The 18,794-nt window shown below is 41.9% G+C and overlaps 1 long non-coding RNA gene across 2 annotated transcripts in view; it reads left to right on the plus strand.

Moving 5' to 3' along the window:
* The window catches only part of LOC128122224 (uncharacterized), a 133,029-nt gene that overhangs the window by 104,298 nt on the left and 9,937 nt on the right, over positions 1-18,794 (plus strand). For both annotated transcript variants that reach the window (XR_008222363.1, XR_008222362.1), the window contains 2 exons: positions 5,850-6,039; positions 8,595-8,708. This is a non-coding gene — a long non-coding RNA (uncharacterized LOC128122224). The remainder of the gene's footprint in view (positions 1-5,849; positions 6,040-8,594; positions 8,709-18,794) is intronic.

The raw sequence follows: 18,794 nt of genomic DNA on the forward strand, positions 1-18,794 counted from the left end.
GCAGGCTGTGTGTTTTCTTTCTTATGAAAAGCTGATTAATATTCAGTGGTTGGAGGTTAATGCCCCATTCATTTTATTCGCTTTACATCCTGCACACAGCAGTGGTTGTTCCAATTTCAGCTCCTAATTCATACAAGTCTGTTTCCAATCAGGAGATTAGTAACTTACTGCCTAAGCAGAGACAAACCACACAATTGCTCAGCTTACCTCTCTTCCCTGCTCAGGCATGCATGTGCGCTTAAAATGGACTCGCTTGTGGATGGATGTGGATGCTTTGAGGCCAGCAAAGTTTCTCCAGTGTGAGTATATCTAGGAAATTTTATTTATGGTGTAAGCGTGGGAGAGACACAGATGGATGAAAGTGACGGGGGAATTGTCTAAATACTTTGCCAGGCACCAAGGTCTTTAGTTTCTTGAAGTCTTCTCAATCACAAATACTCTTCCATTGAATTATATTTCAACTGTATTAGGATGAGTCACAAATGACAAGATTCTTTCTGCTTTCTCCTTTTGCAGAACATTGCATCATTTTCTAAGTTTATCACAGCACAGTTTATCTACAAACTCTGCATTATTACTTTCATTTTTGAGGCAGAGTCTCATTGTGTAGACCAGGATGACTTCCAGTTCACAGAGATCCACCTCTTTCTTCCTCCCATGTGTTGAGATTAAAAGTGTGTACCACTATGTACACTAATTTTTATCTTATAGGATCTTTGATATAATTGGAGCCCTCCCCACCTCCCCCTGCTTCTTTTTTCTTCAAGGAAGTGAAATTCCAGGTAGATGAACTCAAGAGGAATAATAATGAAGGCTTTTCTGATCATGCAAGGAAAGCCTTTGAATGGGTCAGCAAAGCAGAGAGGGATTGCCATTTCCTGAAGCACCTTTTGAAATTTTATCATATTTATGTAGAAAGGATTCAGAGCAGAGGTGCAGGCTTCACCCACTTGGTTTACAATTATTTAGTCACTGTAGGGGAGGTATTTGCACTCAAGATAGGGGAGGAGCCGTGAGAAGGAATTTGTATTTCAGCAGTGCGCGTGCAGAATGGTTGACTAAAAGAAATCACTATCACAGTAGTTTTTTTTATTGCTAGGCATGTTTTTGATTGCCTTTATTTCTTATATAGCCATATTGTGCTTCTAAAAATTGGACACAATTTTAGATTGAAGGGGCTGGAAATATAGCTCAGCTGATAGAGTGCCTGCCTAGCATGCATGAAATCATGAGCCTGATCCCCACCATGACATAAGCTGGGCATGACTGGACATGCCAGTAATCTCAGTATTGAGGAGATGGAGGCCAGCCTCCATTGCATGGTGAGTTTGAGGCCAGCTTGGGAAATGTGAGACTCTGTCTCAAAATGAAAACAAAATTAAAAAAAAAAAAGGGATTAAGAAGAAAGTCTTAGCTTGAATGATTTATTCAGAGATGTTGAGTTTGGTTGTGATCTCTTGCCCAAAGATGTCAATTTATCTTATTTCAAGGCTTGAATTCCACCTCCATCACCTAGGCACCAGGAGGGTACCATCCTCTCTTTTCCTCTTTGATTGATGTATTAGTAAAAAGGCAAAGGATATTATTTTGAATAAAACACAAACCAATCAATCTGCTACTGAAAACATGCACCCAATTCCATGTTGGAACTGACTCTGTTTTAGTTACTAGTGAACTGGCCCTGGTCTCATATCTCTAAGCCTCAGTGTATAAAGGCAACACCAGGAAGCTGGCACAGTGAGAAAGAGTGCTTGCTCTGCAAGCATACGGACCTGAGTTCAAATCCTCAGTAGTCATGTGACAAGCCAGATGTGGCTGTGCCTACAATTGTAACCCCAGAATTTTTAGAGACTGAGACAGGGGGATGTTTGGGGTTTGCTGGTTGTCAGCCCAGCTCCAGGTTCAATCAGAGACCCTTTCCCAAAGAATAAAATAAAGAGTGATAGGCCAGGACACCCATGTCTTCCTATGGTATCCAGAAGTGTTTACAGGCACAGTTAACCCACACTTACAAGGGTGTATACACAATATATCTATTTCCCCACAAAATTGGCATAGCCCAGGCTACCATAGTGTCAGTTCATCAGAGGTTTATTGTGAGAAATGTATGGTTTGTACCTGTGAAAATACTTGTAAATCTATGCACTGCTAAACAAATTAGTCACCACAGCTAGTTCTCTGTGATGTTTTTAATCTGCTCCTGTCTATGGACTACCCAGCCAGCCTTCCAACTTCAGTCAACCACCTTGCTGTGTTCTATTTGAATTTGGGGAAACACAACTGCCTTAACTTTTCAGCTAAGTCTCAAATGTCTTCTACCCTACTACTAAAGGGCTGGGTCAGCCAAAGCCCAAGGAATTTTGGGCAATATTTCTATTGCCTAGAATTGTGCTTCTCATAGAAGGCATAATGTCCTGTCAAAAACTCTTGAACATCTTTAGCCTTGGGTCTAAGCACCAACCCCTGGAAGCCACATGTGGGAAAGTCCTTGGAGTTTGACCTGGGTGCTTTCTAGTCCATGTGACCTGATGTCTCATTCTTGTCTTTCTTTAAATGGCAGTGCAAACCACAAAGGTACCATCTTCATCACTTCTAAATGTTATCTTCATTGATATTGAATATGTTGCTATGCAGCCACTAGAACTCTTCATCTGGTAACACCAAAACACTGTCCCCATCAAACATCAGTGCCCTTTGGTCTCGTTTCATCTCCTAGGTCCCAATCTGCACACCACTCCTTCCTCTATGAATCTTGTCTCTCTGGGTATCCCTCCTAAGTTGTATTATCTGATACTCCTTTTGTGACACTTATTTTGTGGAGCACCCTATCTTTAGAACTCATCCCTGAAGGATGCCCACTCCTTTTTTGTGTGTGTGAGGAAGGATGGCAGCTACAATCTTCAGAGACATCCGGAGGTTGTTGGGGAACCAATCAGCTTGGAGACTCCACAAGACTCTCTAGATCCTGGCAATGATCCAAAGTGTGGTAGTAACATTAGCATCAGTCTTAATAGATGCTGATAAAAGCACCCACTGACTAGGCTTCCTTGAGTCTCTGGGAAGAGCTCCAGGGGTCCAGCACTCCTAGGAGGAGGCCATGGCTTCCTGGACACCAGGAAAGCCTCGCGATAGAGTTTCTCAGCACGGCAAGGCTTGCCTTTTAACTCTCTCATCTTTTATTTCACAGATGCCACCAGGAGGGATTCCTTGGCTTGTGAAAATACTATGTGCTCTTCCTGCCTTTGGGTGACCATTAAAAAAAAAAAAAGCCGGAGCTTGAGCAGAGCTCCACACGGGGTGTCTGGCCAAAATGCAAAGTTGCGCCGCAGTTTGCAGGCAGACACTGTTTTTCAAGAGAGGGAGCAGAGTGCCGTGCCTTTCAGCACCTCCTCCGCCACTTCTTTAAAAGATGATTTAAATTTGAGGCAATGGGCCCGAATGCTGAACATCTGACACCCAGACAAGACCTCATGAATCATACCCTTGACCAGCGTTGCTCCCCTCCAGCCACTTCGCTTGGAGTCCGTGGTGGTGTTTTGTTTTGTTTTTCCTCCCCCACAAAAACATTTTTTTTCTTCCACAGACCATGTGCTTGTTAGCAGTGGCCCGGGAAATTCATTGTATTTGTGGCGTGGCTAAGACATCCAAGGGAGCCTGCAGACCCAAGTGCATGCTTCTTTTCCATGGCTCTGAGTTCCACAGGGGAAGGACAGTGGTATTCCTGAGAGACTTAATTTAGAACCACATTCCTACACAGCCTTGTTGCGTAATATGTAGCCTCCATAGCCAGGTGTTCCCAACTCTGTAGCATCAAGCTTTGCTGTGACATAAGTAACTCAAAAGGACAAAATGTTAGCAACTGTGTGTGGACAGAAATGCTGGTACTAGGGGAAAGGCCCTAGTTCTAAGTATTGAGTAGAAGCAATAATCCCTGGTGTGAGAAATTTCTCCATGAGGGGATGTGGGATGACAGACTAATGCATGCTTGCCTGAAAATTGAAGGAATATCATGTGATATTGTTCCTGATGAGATGTGAATAAATATCTAGTCACCCCAGAGAGGGACCCTAAACAGACCAAAATAACCATACCACTGCAGTCCAACTTGGTGAATCAGTGAGTTTGTTACGGTTACTTAAAAGAGCACAGGGGAGGGGCTATGTAAAGGAGTGTGGATGACTCAAGGACAGCTGCATCTCTGAAAGCCTACCCCAGCATACATGACAACTCAAGAAAGCTGGAAACCTGGAGCTCTCTGTGTGTCTTGCAGGCATTTCAGCAAGTCTCTTCTCCTCAGCTGTCCTTATTGCTTATATAACCTTGAAGAAGGAGGGGCTTTTTATATCTGGTAAATTTTAGGGACATCCTGAGACTTGTAAGTTGTTGACTTCCTGAGTCTTATAGAGAGCTTTCTTTCTAGATAGAGTGTTTTAATTCAGAGACATTGCTACACTACAAGGACACAGGATGAATAAACCTGGGCTTCTTATCGTCTATGTGGACCCTGAATTGGGCCTCACTCACCTCTCTGAGAGCTCAGTTTTTGATTGTTCTGATGGTTCCTGTCTGATTGTTATTTTTCAGGTACCCAGAACCATACGTGCACAGAGTTGGCAGGGCTCTTCACTCAGTGGCTGTAGCATATGCAAACAATTTAATCTTCCAGTCCAATCTTTAATGTAAATGTTTAATATAAACCTGATGTTAACATGATGTACATGAAGTTCTGGCAGGAAAAGCGGGGATTTACATTATTCTGGAAATCAGATATTCTCATCGCAGGGGCAGCGATGGCCTTTAAGGATGGCAGGGTTTTCCTTTACAGTGACAGGTGCACCCCAAAGTGCAAATGCCTAATGCATTACAGCGGAGTCAGTTACTCATACATAGTTGCTCCCTGTGGTCTGCATGTTCAAAAACCGAGGGTTCCTAATTGGAATTTAGCTGATGTTAAATGAGTGAGGTAGACAGAAAGTGGACAGTCCTAGCTGTGACAGGATACCTCATGGCTGATGGCTCCAGGAACAGCAACTTCATCTCTCTATTCCTGAAAAACTAAGGTTTTATACACAACTGGCCCCAGAGCCTGTTTTTGTCCAACCTCAAGCTAAGAATGGCATATATGTTTATGTGTGCATATGTATATATATATGTGTGTGTGTATAGGGGGCCGTGTGCATGCCACAGTACATGTTTGGAGGAATCTGCTCTTTCCTATCTCATAGGAGTCGGGGATGAAACTCAATATTCAGCCCTGGCAGCAGTTATCTTTACCTGCTGAGCCATCTTGCCGACCTTTCTGACTGTTGTTTTGAAACACTATGTATTAGGCCCAGACTTTCCTTTAACTCCTAGCAATCCTCCTGCCTCAGTCTTCCAAATGTTGGGATTACATACATGTCTTTGCATGCCAGGCTATTGTTTTTGTATTTTTTTAATGGCCAGAGCAAACATCTTTATGACATGTAGAAGTGATATGATTGTTCCAATTTCATCCTTCATAGATTATCATTTGAACGTGGCTACAGTCATTCATTTACCATCTCGTCTCTGGTGAGCGGTAACTACATTGGCAGAATTTGTTTGAAATGTTACTACAGGGTCCATAACAAACTAAATACTTATTTTCTTTTTTCAATAGAAAATGTTTCTCAGCTTGGCTCTTGGCAGCCCATTGTCAATGATACCATGTTGACTGATTTTTAATACCAGCTGTCTAGACATTCACTACTCCATCTGCACATGGCATGTTGTACATTCATTTTCCCCTTTAAAGTGTTTGCTGACGGCACTGTCCACTTAGAGCTGACCACTCTGAAGTCTCTTATTCTTTCACACCCCTCCCCAAGGTACGCATATCACCATGGAAGAGGAGGCAGAAAGAGCGGAAGAGCCAAAGGTAGTGGACGGTTGCAGCGAGACAGCACTCTTCAGTCACAAAAAGAGGAAGCTGTATACGTGAACTCACAGAGGCTGTAACAGCAAGCACCAGGCCTGTGCGAGCTCAAGCCAGACAAACATCCCAGTGTGGACAGGGAGGTACGGCATCACACCCCTAGCCGAGGAGTTGTTAGCTTTTGATAGCTGCTGGGAGACAGCTTTCTTTAAGGGTGTTACCTTATTGTAGGTCAACTGTGCTCTCGGGGACGAACTTGGACTCAAGAGTGTTTGGGCCACACCAATGGACTTGATGGGTTAAAGAAGAGAGGGAGAGGAAAAGGGAGAGGGGGGAGGGAGGGAGAACATGAACTTGGGTGGGTAAGGTAGGTGGTGCGAGTGGACCTGGGAAGAGTCAGGAAAGGGGGTGAATATGATCAAAATACATGATGTGAAGTTCTCAAAAAATTAATAAAAAATTAAAAATTGTTGAATATTTGGTGCATTGTCACCTATCTTTGTCTGCTTTAGGCTTTTTTTTCATGTTAGTGGTTATTTATAAAGCAAATAAAAAATATCCATATTGCCAGATGTCTGATGCTTTATAAAGCAGATAAAGGGAGGGAATATAGTTCGGTGTGGAAAGGACCCATTTAGCGTGCCCAAATCCCTGGATTTGATCTCTAGTACCATATAAACCCAGCATGAGGGTACACTTGCCATCCCAGCACCCAGGTGGTAGAGAGAGAAGGATCAGAAATTCAAGAAACCCTGTCATAAAAAGATCTGCGTGCGTGCGCACACACACACACACACACACACACACACACACGCACGCACGCACACATGCATGCATGCACACGCACACATGCGCACACACATGCACACACATGCATACACACGCATGCACACACACACACATATACACATATATGCACACACATGCATACACACACATACACACACACACACACACACACACACACACACACGGCATAAAAGTAGGAGCAAGCCATGTTGGGAAGAAGAAACGAGTAGAATGAATATGTTCACAATATATGTCTACGTGTCTGAGCCTGTAAAAAAAAAATTAGATTTAAAAAAGTTAATAAAAGAAAATAAAATAGACATTTAATGAAACTGACTGATACCAGTGTTTGCAACTAGGGCAAGACAGGTGCCTGCACTCAACAAAGCGGCTTGAAGATGGAACCCAGAATTTTCATGTTTGGGTTTTGTCTTTAATTCCCACACCTCATGGTAAGGCTCAGGTTGATTTCACAACAACCAGCCAGGATAATGACTTGATTTTGCACTTTTTTTTTTGTCCTGAGAAACACTGCTTATTTTAAAGCTAACACCTGACGTGGCCTTCCTTCAAAGCAATTCTGATTCCCCTTATCTTTGACATCCTTCACCTTCCAACCCCCACAGCTCCCATCTCCCCACCGTTCCCTATAAGCAAATGGACTCTGTACGTTATGGAAATGTCTAAACCTTGGCACTTGAATGCTAGATAGCACAGTTCCTGATAACACATGCTGCCTCTCTCCCTCTCCTTGGGAAAGAATGTCCTCATGAAAGTGAAATTGCACCCAAGCGCGCTGAATTCCTAGACGAAATATATTGAGGAGTCTGGGATTGGCCAGGTGACAGCAACCCTTTTGTTCCCAGCCAAATATTTACAATGGGGCCAGATTGACATTAATTGTGACCGAACATTCCTGACCTTAGCGTAACCTTCTCAGAAGGTGAGGAGAAACGATTGAATCTCTGTGCTTTTATGGTGGTATCTTAATTTTTTCCTCCAAGCTTAGAATTAATTTCCCTAGTTTACAGGCTGTATGGGAATGTCCCAAGGTCCCCTTGGCCCCTCTAGATGAAATAATTAGCTGCACATGCTGTCCAATATTCTCCTATACACGAGCCCCTCATTAGTTTCAAATCTTGGTTTAATTTCCAGCAGAAATAGTTCAGGGTTTCCTGAGTCTCAGCAACGGAACCTGACCAACCACAGGGGGTCTCGTACCCAGACTGCCCTTTTCCTGGTTCTCTGCCACCCTGCCCTCCGTCCTGAGAGGCAGATCTCCTTCAGGTACATTGTTGCTGTTTCTGCATTGGTGAACTGACCAGATCAACGATTTCCTGAGCACTTAGCGCTCGCCTTCCTCCGTTCCCAGTTGCTCATTTTGATTTGAATCCCTTAGCTTTCTGGGATAGGTTTACTTGAGTCTATTCATGGTATGTGGAGGCCACCGTAGAAGGGAGCATCAGTCCTTCCCAAGGAGAAAAGCTCATGATTTATTAAACTATTCTTTATCATTTTCGGATTACAGGTAAAGAAATGAAGTGGTACAGGACAGCCTGGGGTGGTAGAGAGGATGGCTCTCAGGAGCAATGCAGATGGATGTGTGCTGTGTCGAGCGGTGGCCTTGCAAGTGGCCGATGGAGTGCTTTCTTCCAGATCGCCTACAGAACCATCCTGCTGGAGGATGCCCAGATCCAGTGGACTTCAAAGTCAGGGGGTCCTGACCTGAATACTCAGAGCTGTGTATCTAGACACGTGGCTTCAGAATTCTGTAACATTTGATTGCAACTCTTTTTCTCTTTAGGTCACAACTCATTCCATAGCCGGTATCCCAGGAGGTGATGCTGGAATTGTCTGATATGATCATTGCTACTGAATCTTGTGTTCTTTATATCCCTTCTGCCCCCAGAGACTTAACTCCAACAGGAGAAGCAAGACTGGCCTGCTTTGGGAGTAAAGTTTGATTAATGCCAGATCCTTAAACAGAGAGAGAAAGGGAGAGAGAAGACTTGAGAAAATGGAGGTATTCAGACTTTTAACCTTCATGTTGAGTTGTTTTTATTGGATGGAGTAACACTCTGATTATTCCCCTCTGCCTGGAACAGAACATGATCCCACATTTCTTTACAATTAAATTAAGGCTAAAGAATGGCAAAGACGTTATCGTTCATGTGATATGTCTGAGAGATACTGGTTTTGGTCTACTGGAATGGAGTGCAGAAGCCCTTGACTGGGTTGCTTTCTGAAATGCCAAGTTTTCTGGGCAAATCCCATTAAGGGGTTTCATGTAGCTTCTGTCTTTTTGTTTTCATTTGCTGGCTGCCACTGTTGGAGATGACTCAAGGGCTGTTCACGCCAAACTTGAGCTTAATTTAGACATTGGAAATACTAAAATGGGGATATCTGTCTGGTCATTATTTCCCTTATCTGTTTATCCTGCAAGCGTCGATCATATCTAAAATAATTTCATTATAGGAGCTTGGTCACTTGTTAATTTTCTTCACTAATCTGGCTTATGGCAAAATTTGTTATGGATTGTAGTTAGGTTGTTTTCTCAGCTCCCTCAGCACGTAGATGGATATTTTTCACCAAGATGGAAAAATACTTGAACATTTTTTTTTTTTTTTGAGATGGATTCTTGTGTAGCCAGGCTGCCTTTGAACTTGCAGTGTAACCAAAGCTGGCCTTGAACTTTTATCCTCCTGGCTCTACCTTCCAAATGCTGGGCTGACAGATGTGTGCAACCACATCTGACCTTTGTGCATTTTTTTCTTCACTATTTTTCATGATTCCTCTGCGGTGTTCTCCTTTCAAGATACCGTTTTTGAATTCCTTGAAGTTTTCCCATAAGTCATTAAGGTTCTGTTTTTCTTTTCTTTTAAAAAAATTATTTATTTGTATTTTATATATGTTAATGTTTGCCTGCATGTGTGTAAGTATACCACATGTATGAAGTGCCTGTGGAGGCCAGAAGAGGCTGTGTGAGTCCCTGCAAGTTCCAGGTGCTTGTGAGCTAGCACATGAGTGCTGGGTACTGAACCCTGGCCCTCTGCTGTTAACTGCTGAGCCTCTGTCCAGTCCCGCCTGTTTTCTTAACCGTCTTCCTTTGTTTCTTTAGTTCTTCAATTTGGATCTTATTCATCTTTGTTTAAAGTCTCTCTCTCTCTCTCTCTCTCTCTCTCTCTCTCTCTCTCTCTCTCTCTCTCTCTTTCTCTCTCTTTCCTTCCTCCCCTCTTTCTTTCTCTTCCTAACACAGTCTTCTATTACATCACAACTCTCCAGTTCTCCATGATCTTTTTTTTTTTTTTTTCCCCAACTCTGGAAGTCCAGTTGTTTCTTGTGACTTCTGTTTCCCTGACAACATTCTGGTAACTGTTTATTAAAACTCCCATATTCATCCAAGGTCTTGACAAATGGAGACAACGACTGTAAATCTCCTTTAAAGCTGATGCCCACAATTTCCTTCACATGGGAGATCCTGGGCTTGTTTATAGCGTCTGTTTCCTCCTGTGAGTGATGATGGGTCATATTTTCCTTCTGTGAATTCTTAATTTTTTTGCTTATCTAAGGCAGAGGCTTCTATGTAGCCTAGGCTGGCCATAAACTGTGATCCTCCTACTTCACCCTCTTGGGTGTTAAGATTATAAGCATGTGCCATCATGCCTTGTACATGTTGATTGTTTTCTGATTGCCCGGTTTATAGTGTGATGAATGGTAAGATGTCCAGAGTTGACTGTCTTTCCTCAAGGGATGTTCTATCCTGGGAGACAGAGCATGTCACTGATTCTCCTTGCGACCTTTGAACTTTTGTCTTAGGTTCAGTTGTGATGCTCTGGAATAATGTTTACTTTAGGTCACAGTTTTCCCAACTGTTCTTCAAGGGCACAGTGGTAAATATTTTAGGCCTCTAGATGGATTTTTCTCTATTGGACTATTCAGTTCTTTCACTGTAACATGACAACAACCATAGAAATCTGTAAGCAAATAGGCATGCTTGTGCACCAGCAAAATATAATTTATAAAAACAGATGATCAGGAAATGGGCCCCAGTAAGCTGATCCTAGGCATTGCATCTTATTCCTAAGTAGTGGCTTCTTTTGGTGTTCTCTTGTAGGCTTAGGACGTTAACAGTATCTTTCTCTTCTAGATGGGACAGAGACCCAATGTCTCCCAGGCTTTGCAGCCATAAGTTTCCATTCCATTCTTTGACTTAATGGTTTTCTTTCCTGCACAAGGCCTTAGGGAGTATGATCAGGACATTTACACCCCAGTCCTTGGTTGCTGTCTTAGAGCAAGCCCCACTACACTCATTTCTTAGTGCTCTCCTCATTTGCCTAACCCATGGCTTCTATCCTTTCCCATGTTCTGCCATGAAATCTCCATTTGCATTTGTTCTTGTGAAGGTTACTGTTTGTCAACTTGACACGAGCTAGAGTCACCTGGGAAGAGGGAACTTCAAGTGAGAAATGGCCTCCATCAGATTAGCTGGTGGACAAATCTTTAGGGAGCATTTCCTTTATTAATGATTGGTGTGGGAGGGCCCAGCCCACTGTGGAAACACTGGGCAGATGGTCCTGAGTATATAAAAGCAGTGGGAAGCAGGCCAGTAACAGCATTCTTCTACTGTCTCATTTTCAGTTCCCTCCACCAGTTTCTTCTTGAGTCTCTTGCCTGACTTCTCTCAGTGATGGACTGTGACATGGAACTGTGAGCCAAATAAACCTTTCCCTCCCCAGGTTACTTTTGGTCAGAATTTTTTGTCATAACAATAGAAAGTAAACAAGGACAGTGTCCCTAAGCTTTAATCTTTGTTTCCTACATTGAGAAGGACCGGCACACGCTTTGAGTTCTTTTCTGTGGCGTGCCACTGTTAGGAAGTGACCCCAGGAGAACATCCCAGGGAATACAGAGCTTACTTCATGCATCTCCCTTAACTCCAAAATTTGATGGGCTGGAGAGATAGCTCAGCAATTAAGAATGCATACTACTCTTGTCTAGGACTGGAATTTCGTTTCCATATTGGGTGACTCACAACTACCTGTAACTCTAGCTCCAGGAGATCCAACGCCTTCTCTGGTCTGTGCAGACAACTGTACTCATGTGCACATACTCCAACAGAGACACATATATTAAAGGTAAAAATAAATCTTGTTTAAAAGATGAATCCTCAAACTAGCTAATAATGCCCACAAACAAGCCCCTTATATGTTCTGTACAGATTTATCATCCTTTACAGAAGATAATAATGAATTCTAGGCAACAGGGCTTAAAGTAAATGTCTCCTCATTGTGTTTTAAAAAAAGTAAGTGTCTATGTAGTCTAGGGAGCCTGAACACGGTCAAGTCTTTCCTTAAATGGTTAAACTGGGGGGACTCACGGTCCGCAGAATGTGGGTGTGTCTCCTTTGACCACAATCTGTAATGATTCTTGGCTCCTATAAGAATTATCATCTCCTCAACATTTGAATGATGCCTCCTAGTCAGAAGTCAATATGCCCACAAGAAATTCCAGAGGATTATAATTGATTAAACCTCACCACAACATACTATCTGTTCTATATTTATTTAGAATTTTTTTCATACAATATATTTTAATCATATTCTTTCTCATCCCTCAACTCCTCCCATATTATTCCCACCTCTCTATCTGCCCAGCTTCATATTTCTCTCTCTAAAAAAATAAAAAAAAACCCAAAAGAACAAAAATAAAAGCAAATAAGTACCTCCAAAGCCAACAGGATAAAAAATATCAAAACAAAAAGCACACAAAAAACATGGAGTCGATTTTGTGTTGGCCAACTGCTTCTGTGCGTGGGGCATTGTTCCCTGGAGTGTGGTTGATATTCTCAGTGACACTTCATTAGAGAAAATTTTTTCCTTTCGCAGGAGGTATTAGTCGCAAACGACTTCTTGGCCTGGGGTGGGACTTTGTGCTCACTTGCCCTTCTCAGTGCTAGGATTTTGTCTGGTTTGAACCTATGCAGGTCCTGTGCATGCTGTCACAGTCTCTTCCAGTTCATATCGCATCGTCCCTGCTGTGTCTGGAAGACGCTCTTTCCTTGTAAGAACTACCACCTCTGGCTCTTACACTCTTTCCTCCCTCTCTTCCATGTAGATCCCTAATCCTTGATAGGAGCGCTTTGATAAAGACATCCTATTTAGGCTTGAATGCACCAAAGTCTCTTCCTATCAGCACCTTGTCTATTTGTGGGTTTCTGTGTTAATTACCATTTACTGCAAGAAGCTTCTGTGATGAGGGCTGAGAAAGGCACAGATCTATGGGTATAGTGATATGCTATTGGGAGTCACTTTGTTGCCACGTTCCTTTGACAGAATTATAATAGTTGGATTTCCTCTAAGGCCCACAGCCTACCTAGACTCAGGTTCTTAGTCACTTCAGCAGTGTCAGGAATGGGTTCCATCTCACGTAGCAGGTCTTCAATCCCAATTCAAAAGCTGGTTGCTTATCCCATAACATTTGTACCACTAGTATACCAGTATATTTTGCAGGCAGTTTGCTGTCGTAAGTCATTGGGTTTGTAGCTGAGTGATATTGATGATGACTTTTCTTGGGTAGCATGCAGAGTGTTTTCTAGCACCTTGAATGCTTGTCAGTAGCAATGAAACATCTGTCTCGGTACCAGCTCGCCTTCTCTGTGTTTGATGATATAAGTAAGTAGGGTCTTCATCAACAGGGCCTTATCATCAAGTTGTGGAGGATAACCAAAAAACCTTGGCAATAGTCTGTGATGTTTGGGGAGCTGTTTGAGGCCCCTTTGGCCAACAGCTCAACAAGAATTATAGCATTCCTGGCACTGGGGGAGTTTTACTTGGTGGCATAAGATGTCTAGTTGGGTCATTCTCTCCCCCGTTATATGATAACTGCATTTAATGGAGTTGAAATTCCTTCCACGTATACGTTCACTTTAGAGACTTCCATAATAGTGAGTTTTTGGCTTTTCAAGAGGCCACTAGTGTTACTTGTCCCCGCTCATTTTCCCTCCTTCACTTGAGCCATCCCACACCCTCTCCATTTAATCCTCCAATTCCCTTTATCTCTTTATAACACTGCATTGGATTTCTCCTTCCTCAGAAGATCCCTCTTGCTCACCAGTCCCTTACTAGCTACCCAACCTCTGTAGTTATTCTAACTGAAACACACATATCATATCTAAAGTTTAAAGGCTGACATCTACATGTAAGGAAAACATGACACACTTGTCCCTTTGGGTCTGAGTTACCTCATTCAGGATGCTTGTTTCTGGCTCCATCCATTTGTCTGAAAATTTCATAATTTTCTTAATGTGCCTTTGTGTTTTGCCATGGGTATCAGGTCCCCTGGAACTGGAATTACAGACAGTTGTGAGCTGCCATGTGGATGCTGGGAATTGAACCCGGGTCCTCTGGAAGAGCAGTAAGTGCTCTTAACCACTGAGCCATCTCTTCCAGCCCCCAAATTTTATAATTTATTATCACTTCTCTTAACATCTGACTAGTATTCCATTGTGTAAATGTACCACATTTTCACTATGTATTTATTGGTGGAAGAACACTTAGATTGTTTTCAATTTCCGGCTATTATGAATAGTACGGTAATGAACATGGATAAGCAAGTGTCTCTGTAGTAAAAATGCAGAGTCCTTTGGTACATGTACAAGAGTGGTATATCTAGATCTTGCGCTATATCAATTCAGTTTTCTGAGGAACCTCCACACTGATATCCATAAGGGCTGTGACAATTTGTGCTCTCCAGCAATGGATAGGTATTTCCCTTGCCCTGCATCCATGTCATCATGTATTGTCATTTTTTTCATATTAAATGTGATCATTCTGACTGGCATGAGTAGTTTGGATCTGCATTTTCCTGAGGGCTAGTGATGCCAGACCTTTTTTTAAGTGTTTCTGTCTGTGTTTCATCTTTGGAGAGCACTCAGTTTAGTTCTAGACTCCATTTTTAAATTGGGCTTTTTGTTTCCTTGTTGTTCAGTTTTTTTAAGTTCCTTACATATTCTACATACAACACGCTGTCACATATATAATTGGTAAACATTTTTTTCCTATTCTGTAGGCTGCCACTTTGCTTGAATGATGGAATCCTTAACTATACAGAGTATTTTATTAACATGAGATTCCATTTATTAACTGTTGATCTTAAAACCTGTATTTTTGGCATCCTATTCAGAAAGCCCCTTCCTGTGCCAGTGAGTTCAAGACTATTCCTTATTTTGTCTTCTATCAGATTCAGAGTATCTGGTCTAATGTTGAGGCCTTAATCCAGTTGGAGTTGAGTCTTGTGCAGGGTGATAGATGTTAATCTGCTCTCACTCTTCTAAATGCAGTCATCCGGTTTGACCAGCCTGTGGAAGATTTATCTTTTCTCCATCATGTAATTTTTGCTTCTTTGGCAAGAACCAGGGGTCCATAGGTGTGTGGAATTATGTCCAGGTCTTCAACTGTGTTCCGCTGATCAATGTGTCTGTTTTTATGTCAGTGTCATACTACTTTTATTACTATAGCTTTGTAGTAAAACTTGAAATCTGAGATGGTAATGCCTCCAGCAGTTCTTTTATTATTCAGGATTGTTATAGGTATTCTCTCTCTCTGTGTTTCCATATAAAGTTTTTTTTTTAAATTTCTGTGAAGATTTGTGTTGCAATTTTGATGGGGATTGTATTAAATCTGTCACTTTCTTTTGGCTGAATGGCCATTTTCATAATATTACTCTTACTGATCCAGGAGCATAGGAAATCTTTCCATCTTTTTTATCTTCTTCATTTTTTCTTCAATGTTTTCCTGGCTAATTTTTTGTCAGCTTGACGCAAGCTAGAGTTACTTGAAAGGAGGGAAACTCACTTGAGGAAATGTCTTCATAAGCTCCAGCTGTAGGGTGTTTCCCCAGCCCATTGTGGGCGGTGCCATCCCTGGGCTGGTGGTCAGGTGTTCTATAAGAAAGCAGGCTGAGCAAGCCATGGGGAGCAAGCCAGTAAGCAGCACTGCTCCATGGCCTCTGCATCAGCTCCTGCCTCCAGGTTCCTGCCATATTTGAGTTCCTGTCCTGGCTTCCTTCAATGAGGGCCTACATTGTGGAAGTGTAAGCCAAGTAAACCCTTTCCTCCCCAACTTGTTTTTTGGTTATAGTGTTTCATAGTAGCAATACTAACCCAAGGACAACTTAGTACCAGGATCGTGGGGTACTTCTGTGATGGAACCGACTATGTTAATTTGGGGAGGGCTGTGGAAGGCCTTTGGAACTTTGGGCTACAAAATCCATTGAGTGTTGAGAGCTCAGTGAGCTGTTCTTTAAGTTCTTGGAAGATAAGAATGTTGAGAGTAGTGCAGATGATGAAGGCATGGCTTGTGAAGTTTCAGAGGGAAACAAAGACTCAACCAAGCCTTTTGTGTGAAGAATCTGTGGTGTCTGGTCAGCTGGAGATGAAGAATCAGCTGTGATTAACAAGAGGCCAGAACCACTAAAGTAAAACCTTTGCTTTGCTGGGACAATGGATGCTGGTCTGCTGGGGCTGAGCAATCAGCTGTGATTAAGAAGAGACCAGCATCACTGAGGTGAAATCTTCTGGGAAGTGTTTCCTGAGAGTAAGCACCCAGAAGCTGTGATCCAGAGGTGGTTGAGGCTGTACCTTGTGCTGGCAGCTGAACTTGGTAAAGTAAGACTCACCTAGGTGGTACTGGCTTTGCAGGCATGAAGGGGTCATGGAGAACAGCTGGGGCTTGGCACTGGGTAGCAGGACTTGAGTCCCTGAAGAAAGACTAGGGAGGCTTTTGTTGAAATAGCAGCCTAGTTGCTATGAGGGACCACAGCAATTTTGGAGATGCCACTACCATGGGATGACCACCAAGAACAGCAGTAGCAGTGGAGTGGAGCCAGCTGGAGCTTAGAAGACAAGCCGTGTGTGCTGCAGAGGGCAGAGCTGGAGAAGTGACCCAAGCCCCTTGGAGGAGCCCAGGATGTTGTGAGTGAATCCCAGATAACTGGACTTTGAATTTTTTATACTTTTTGGAATTTGGTTTTGCTTTGTTCAGATTGTGCCTGTGCCCTTGTTCTTCCCTCTTGAAGTATTTCACTTATTTTTTATTTTACTGGAACTCACAATTGAGAGTGAATTTGAAAAGAGATTTTTGATTTTAAAAGCATCTTTGGATTTTTAAAGATACTGAATTTTAAAGTGTTTGAATTTGTGAAGAATGTGGGACTTTTAAGGTTTGTGAAATGTTTTATATTGTGATGTTGATGTTAATGTGTGATCTTGGGAATGAACAAGAAAGTAAAGGCTATGGCTTAACAGTGATATATTTATCTGTCAAATTGATAAAGAGGCAATTATTCTGCTTAGTTTTATGTCAACTTGAGACAAGCTAGAGTCATCTGAAAGGAGGGAAACTTAATTGGGAATATGGTTTCATAAGATCCAGCTGCAGGGCATTTTCTTAATTTGTGATTGATGGGAAGGACCCAGTCCATTGTGGGTGGTGCTATATCTGTGCTCATGGTCCTAGGTTGTATAAGAAAACAGACTGAGTAAGCCATGATGAACCAGCCATAGTCTGGTCTGTGCATAAGGTCATGCCTCCAGGTTCCTGTCATGTTTGAATTTGTGTCCTAGCTTCCTTCAGTGATGGACCACAATGTGGAAGTGTAAGCCAAATAAACTCTTTCCTCCTCAACTTGCTTTTTGGCCATGGTGTTTCATAGCAGGAATAGAAACCTAAGGAAGACAAAAGTTTCAAGGTTTTTATTATCATACAGGTCTTTCACTTGTCCGGTTAGAGTTATCCCAAGATATGTTTTAGAGACTGTTGTAAATGATACTATTTGTCTTATTTCTTTATTACTATGCATGTCATTTGTATATAGGCAGGGCACTGATTTTTGTGTGTTAATTAGGTGTTATGCTACTTTGTTCAAAGTGTTTATCAGTTGTAGGAGTTTCCTAGTTGAATATTTAGGTTTTTTTATGTATAACACCTTATCATCTACAAGTAAAACTATTTTGACTTATTCATTTTTTTATTTGATCTCCTTCAGTTGTGTTATTGCTCTAGCTAAGACTGAATACTATTTTTAATAAGTATGGTGAGAGTGGACATCCTTGTCTTAGTCCTGACTTTAGGGGAAATGCTGAGAGTTTCTGATGTTGGCTGTTGGCCTGCTGTAAATTGCCTTTATTATGTTGATATATGTTCCTTATATTCGTAGTCTCTCCAGGACTTTTAGCAGGGAGGCATGTTGGATTTTGTCAAAGGCCTTTTCTACATCTAGTGAGATGATCATGTGGTTTTTGTCTTTTAGTCTGTTTATATGGTGGATTATGTTTACTTATTTTATATGTTGAACCATCCATGCAATTCTGGGGTAAAACCAACTTGATAATGGTAGATCATCTCTTTGATGTGTTTGAGAATTCAGTTAGCAAATATTTTATTGAGAAAATTTATATCTATGTTCTTAAGGGATAGTGGTCTATAATTTCCCCTTTTTTTGTTGCTTTTGTGTGATTTTGGTATCAGAGTAATAGAGGTTTTGAAAAAGAATTTGTAAATGTTCCTTCAGTTTTTTATTTTATTAAATACTTTGAGAAGCATTGGAATTCCCATCTGGCCATGGGATTTGGGGGGTGGGCTGGGAAATTTTAATTATTGCTGCTGCTTCTATTTCACTAGGGGTTATAGGTCTGTTTCAATTGCTTATTTGGTTTTGATTTAACTTTGGTAGGTTGTATATAACAATAAATTCATCATTTCTGTTAGGTTTTTCAGTTTGGTGGGCGGTAGATTTTTAAAGTATGTCTTTGTGATTCTCTGAATTCCCTCAGTGTCTGTTGTGATGTCTCCCTTTTCTTTTTCTCTTTTCGGATTTTTCGAGACAGGGTTTCTCTGTGTAGCTTTGCGACTTTCCTGGAACTCACTTTGTATACCAGGCTGGCCTCAAACTCACAGAGATCTGCCTGCTTCTGCCTCCCAAGTGCTGAGATTAAAGGCTTGCGCCACCACCGCCCAGCGTGATGTCTCCCTTTTCATCTTTAATTTTACTAATTTAGATTTTCTCTCTGTCTTTTGGCTAATTTGACTAAAGGATTGTCAACTATGTTGAT

Source organism: Peromyscus californicus, unplaced genomic scaffold (assembly GCF_007827085.1).
Source record: "Peromyscus californicus insignis strain IS unplaced genomic scaffold, ASM782708v3 Scaffold_3__1_contigs__length_106647218, whole genome shotgun sequence".
NCBI lineage: Eukaryota > Metazoa > Chordata > Mammalia > Rodentia > Cricetidae > Peromyscus > Peromyscus californicus.